Source organism: Antrostomus carolinensis, unplaced genomic scaffold (genome assembly GCF_000700745.2).
Source record: "Antrostomus carolinensis isolate BGI_N321 unplaced genomic scaffold, ASM70074v2 scaffold13637, whole genome shotgun sequence".
NCBI classification, from domain to species: Eukaryota; Metazoa; Chordata; class Aves; order Caprimulgiformes; family Caprimulgidae; genus Antrostomus; species Antrostomus carolinensis.
In genome coordinates this window covers 295-6,833 of record NW_010329563.1, presented here as the reverse complement: position 1 = coordinate 6,833, position 6,539 = coordinate 295, and positions in this window count along the sequence as shown.

Genomic DNA, 6,539 nt, shown 5'->3' with positions numbered 1-6,539 from the left:
AAATTACTACACTTGTATGTGGGTATTTATTTGAAATTATGTCGAAGTACTGTATTACGTTTTATGTGCATTACCTTTTAGTGGTGGATTGGTCTCCATTTAACGTCGTATGCATGTATCTTGCCAAGTAACCTTTACACAGATCTGAGGTGGAGTGGGCAAAGAGAAAATGTGGAAACTTCTTAAAAGTGTAACTGTGTGTTAATTGGATAACCTTAGGAGGCATAGTGGGCAAAACTTTACTTCCAAACTGATTAATAAAAAGTGTTCAGTGTAGGAAAGCAATCTGCCTGCGTAAAGGTAGTTACATTGGCAGTACCAATAAAAGAGAAAAGGAATCTCGTTTTCTGATTGTTGTTTTTGTGTTTTAAGAAGGCGCCATTTCAGTTGGTCTTCCTCAGCTATTTGAAGTGTGGGGCTAAATATATATTAATTTTTATCGAAGAGAAACAGAGAAAATAAAAGTAAGTTTGCTGCAGAAATAGAAAATTAATTATTTGTGCTCATATTTGGGGAGCACCATCCTCTGTGCTGTTCCATGAGATTTCCTCAATTAGTTTTAGCCTTGATTAGACAAGTTTAATCTGTTTCACCAAACAGCCATGCAGCAGGAAAGGGGAGGGTAGGACTAATGCTCTTGGTGGCAGTAGTGACGAGTCTTCCTGAAATTACATCCTAATTTCTCATATACTCTCCAAATGGCATTAAGATGATCCTTATCTGGTAGAATTAACAAAAAAACCCCTTGAAGGAGAACACTTCTCCTTGAAGGAGAAGTCTGTGGGGAAGGCTAAGGTTTGTCACATCAATACAAGGATATTCCTGGATTGATGAATTGATATTGTCCCCTAGAAATATTATACTGTAGTTTAACAACTGTTATGTCCCCAGGTAAGATTCCTAGAATCAGTCTGCTTGTTGTTGATATACCTGGTGGCAGTGAGTTGCACAACTGATCCATTTATATTATAACTGGAGAGCAATATCACAGTTTTTTACTTAGGCATTGAAAACACTTGTTGAATTGTGTGCAATAAACTAGCAGAGTGTTTTGCTAGGACACTTGTCCTGCTGGTGTAGTTTTGCGTTCGCTATAATGGGAGCTTTATCTGCAGGGTGATCTAAGGGAGAAACATTTTCTAGATATATATGCAGGCAAATGATAGAAGAACAAGAACAGACCTGTTGAAATAGTAAAAATAGTAAAAAAATAGTGTGATTCAAAAGTACTTCAGTAAGAAAATAAGGAAACAAGAGAAGAAGAATATTTAGCTTAAAAGCTTGTCTTTGTGAATGACTGTTAAAACATCTATGTAGAAAAAATCCAGTGCCTGGAGGGAATGTCGCCTGTGCGGAGCTGAGAGGGTGGGTCACCAGCAACATTCCAGACTGCAGATGTTGCTGTATTTAGTCTCTGGGAAAGGAATCTGCCAGCAACATAACACTCCTGCTTGCTGTGAATTCAGTCATTTCGTAGTGAACGTTTGTTTCTTGCAAGTAAGGCTTGAAAAGAAGCTACTAACTTCCCAGGGCAGATTTTTAGATGTACTTAGATGCCTAAAGATAAAGAGAAGCTAACCTGAAAGTCCCCATGTACCTAGTTTTCTGGGATGAAGGCGAAGAAAATTAAGACATAGGTGCTTTTTGGAGATCCCACTGGATAAGATGGTAAAATTCAGCTACACAAATATTTATAGAATTTACAGTTTTAAAAATATATTCACATTCTTGTGGTTTTTAAAAGCTGATGGTGTAGATTGATGTACAGGACCTGGAAAGGGTATTTTTACACCCATAGACTTGGCAAAAATAATGAAAAACTCTAAAGATCACTTCTGTGAGCTCAAAAACAAGCAAAGCAGGTGGTTAATATGATTATTTTGAGTGTATGATAGTATTATATTGAATGTTTACATAAAAAAGCTTCAAACAAACATTCCTTAGTGGTTACTGGGAAAAACCCTCATGTACAAACTACTCAAAGGATGACTTCATCCTGTTCCTTTCTTTTCTTCCAAGAGTTGCTGTCCTTTTCCATTAAAGGAGGGAGGTTGCTGCTTCTCAGTGCAAAGGCAGATTTCCACAAGAAGGAGCTATCACAGCTGCAGAGGGAACTTTTTTCCCTTGTATACTGAGCATGGTATCTCCAAGGTCATCTGAGACCTGATCTCCTACCCTGAATCTGCCTTGCCTTATCCAGCCCTCGGACATTGGGACATCCTGCTCTTAACTAAGTCATCAGATGTGATAATTATCAAGTGAAGTGATTGTAAAATGTCTTAGATCCAGTAACTGTGGTTAAAAAACCAACCAACCAATCAAACAAAAAACAACAAACTAAAAAGCTGGATCTGGTTGCAGATATTAAAGTAGACTATTTCTGAAGTAAAGATAGTACCATACCAAGTGGGAGCAGTGTAATGAAAGTTGATTTTTGTGATTATGCTGGAGAAAGCCTGAGAGAAAGTTTAAAATTTAATTAAAACCTAATTTATACTGATATTTACTGGGACCATGTATGTAATGCACTACTTACTGATTAAGGTTACGTACCTAAGCAAAGCTTGAGTAGGCTACATCTACATCAAGTGACTTTAAGCTAGGCTGAGGGGAGTTACAAGTATGCACACCCAGATTTCCACCAGCTTAGCAAGTAAGAGTCAACGTTGGTTAACTAATGAAAATGACTTTGTAGGCAGAACTCCCAAATACTGTGGCTTTTTACTGACCCAGATGTTGGGTTAGAAGGACACTTTTTGAAGGCAAAAATGTACCTGCCCATTTCTCTTTACGTTGCAAGAATTTTGAACAACTGTATATTTTTTAAATATCTCTGTGACTTTACTTTTAGAAGTGCCAGCAAGTGGACATTTGAGTTGTGACTTTCCTATGCTAAAACATCATAACATGCTTAACAGGCAGGAGAAACTTTAAAACTGATGCTTTAGTATAGAATTTGAAAGAGATCGTATGTATTAAAAGAGCAGAATTTTTAGAAATGAATTCTCACTAGTGCTTGAATAATCCATTATTCTCAATAACAATATCTTTTATCTTTTTGAAAACTGATTGATTATTTCTGCTTTTCAAACAGTGATGTATTTGAGGAATTACAAGTCTCCATATTTAAGTTTAAGGAGAGAAGGAAAAACAGCTTTAGTATTGCTGCTTCATATTCCTTGACATTAAAAACAGATTTTCTCCTTTTTCTTCTCCTTGAAACCTTGCTCCCTATTTTTAACACAGAACTTTTAGGTTAAACCAGGGTGCCAGTAGTGAGGTACATGCTAACTCAAAGCTAAGGAAAACGCTCAATTTGGCAATATCTTGATCACAAATATTTTTCCCTTCATTTCTGCTGATGAGACTGTTCCTAACTAGGACAGTTTGTATCCTTATCCCAAATTACATTAAGTAAACATTCAGGCAGCTTCTACTAATCTCAAATGTTATTTAGCTTTTTTGCCAGTATGGCTCCTACCCTGGAATTCAAATTAATGCAGCTCAAGGCTTTATCAAGGGATAAAGAGTAAAGTATTTGATCCAGCAGTAGAACATTAGCCTCCTGTTATCACCAGATGAACAAGGAGCCTTTATTAAGCCAGTTATCAAAGTCTTAGAGACCAAGCATTGATATCGCCATTTAGAAGACCGACATCTCTGTTGGAGAGAATGAGCCGGTGCTATCGACAGCCTGGGAGGAGGTTTTAAAGTGTGATCCTACCTGGATCTAAAGAGTAGCTTGAACACGTGCCTTATTAGGATGGGGAAAGCATAAATTCTTTTTAGCTGGTAGTCATGTGGTTGGTTAGTAACAGCTCTCAAAAATAAGATTAGGTTTTGTAAAAGCAAGTTCCTTGTGATTTTGCCTTTCTCCATAGGGACAGGATTCCTGGCTATCAGCTGTCACTGCTATACACATGCTTTTCATGCTCAGGGTGGCAAGTTGTGTTTGGTTAGTGCAAACACTCGAGTCAAACAGCAGGAAGCTCAAGCACGACCAGAGCAACACCCGGGAACCTGTTGGCAGTGAGACACCTGCATGGTCTTACCTGCAGCTACTGGTAGTTTCACGCTGTTCCTGACTACTACAGCCTGACATGCCAGAGGTTTGCTGTGCTTCAGATCTGCTGGCAAAAAGTTGGCGCTTACTTTTTCCTGACTCCAGATGCTTTAACCTGAATAAACCCAGGTAATGAGGCAGATTCAGGATAGTGTGTGCAATTCTGTTAGCGTATCTGAAGATTCTGTCACGTTGTAGGATGAAGCAGCTACCCAAGTGAGCTGAAGATGGAGTAGCACATCTCACCATGCTCCAAGATCTAGGTCAAAAGAAAACTGTGACACTACTGTGAAGTATCAGACCAAGCTCCCTGTCTTCCATCTGTTCTCCCTGACAAGGTAGTCTTTGGCCTTCAGATCTCATGCCTTCAGATGTCACCACAAACATCAGCACTGCTTTTCTCTTGCAGGTTCTTGTCCTGCTGTTGGGTTTGTGCAAGCTACTGAGCAGCCAGGTATCAGTTTTGGTCTTTGCTGACATTTCATTGGGAACCAGCTGGAACAAAAACAAATAGAATTTTCAGACAACATGCAGTTTGGTTTTTAGTTGCAGAATCAAAGCCATCTAGCTCTAAATCCACAACATTGGGGAAGGGTTTAGAGGGGAAGCCGTATCAGGAGAGGCTGAAGTTGCTTGGATTGTTCAGCCTGGAGGAGACTGAGAGATCTCACCGCAGTCTAGAATTTCCTCCCAAGGGGAAGAGGATGGGCAGACTCTGATCTCTTCTCTCTGGCCACCAACGAATGCCAGGAGCAGAGGAAATGGCAGGAAGATGTGGCAGGGGAGGGTGAGGTTGGCCATGAGGAAAAGGTTCTTGAGGCAGAGGGTGGTGGAGCACTGGAACAGGCTCCCCAGGGAGGTGCTGATGGCACCAAGGCTGACAAGATTGCAGCAGCATTTGGCCAAGGCCCTCAGGGACATGGTGTGAATGTTGGGCTTGTCCTGTGCAGGGACAGGAGTTGGATTCAATGATCCTTGTGGATTCAATGATCCTTGTGGGTCCCTTCCAGCTCACAGCACCCTATGATTCTATGATTCTATGTAAGACCTGCTGGCTGTCTCACAGGGCAGGTCGCTGTGGCTGGCACCTTCTGTTATGCTGCTAGCAATTCATCAGAGATGGTGCCACCTTCTAGATGTCTCTGAATTGCACTTTCCTATAGGCTGCCAATGAAACTGCATGCCTGCCTTGGCATCACTGATAGTGGTTTTCAGGGTTTGTGGTTTTCTTATCACTTTTAGGTACAATGCTCGAATGGTAGGGGAAGAGAAAAAGTGTGCATCTTTGACTTTTACTTTTTTCCTTTGTGCCATATGGACAAAAGTCTGGGCATATTTTTTTCTTCAAATAACGTAGAGCTATATATAAAAATGTATCTTTTCTGATTGAATGTTTATTTTCTGAAAAAAAATGTTTGCTAAAAGCTTGTTCAGCCTTTAATTGGAACAATGAGGGTGTGGAATAGCTGAGGACACCTTTAAGATCTCAGTTATGCCAAGACAAGTACATTTCATTCTCTCGGTAAAATATGCAGTTAGGCTCTTGGTGATGTTGACAACCCCCCTGAAGTTATCAACAGTCCACAGCAGAACTAGAATTACAGCCCGTGGAAGGGCTGAGTGCTAAGGATGGTGTTTGTATTCTGCCTTTTAATCTGGTTGCAGAAGCTGGTTGGGCAGTGAAGGTCATGGCAAGAACCCATGCCTTTTTCTCCTCCCCTTTGTGCCTTATTACCCTTAGAGTCATTGTTACCATGAGCTTTCCTGATTCTTTTTCTGACCTGGGTTAGACTCTCTATTCTCATCTGGCTCTTCCCAGAGGTGTAAAGTGAGGCTGTCACTTTTGCTGCTTCATCATATCTATGGAGCTCAGGGCTCTTTTGAGAAACCTGACAACATCTGCTAGCAAAGGGGCAACAAACAGAGCTTTTTTTCATTTGTAGGAGGCAAAATGGTCAATGCTGCTTCTCCCATTCCTCTGAAGGCCAGTTTTCTCCAGTTATCCTGTTTCAGAAGGGATGTTACTTTCATGGAGGCAGAAAGAAGCTAGCAAGAGCAGCCACTGCTCCAATCCCAAATACCTACTCATAGAAAAACTGATGTTTCTGGGATGGTCAGGAGGAGGGGAAGCCACAGGAGGAGAACTGAGAAAGTGGGGGAAAGGGTGTAAGCATGAGACAGATTTAAAAGAAACAGTGAAAAAGGAGAGGTAAGTATGCAAGAATATGAAAGAGGCAGCAAGGAAAAAATGGCAGCAATGGGTTAGGCCGGACTGCTGAGCAGCTTGGAGCAGCTGGATCTGCCTATGGACAACCCAGTCCCAAAAAAAAGAGCTGGTGATTGAGTGTAGTCTGGTAGTACAGGCTGCACAGTGTGCATTTCTCCATCTCAAAGGGATCAGCTAACGCATTTCTGAGCCATCAGGAGCCAGGAAGAGGCACAGGAGACTACAGAAAGCAGGAACACTGCAAGAAAA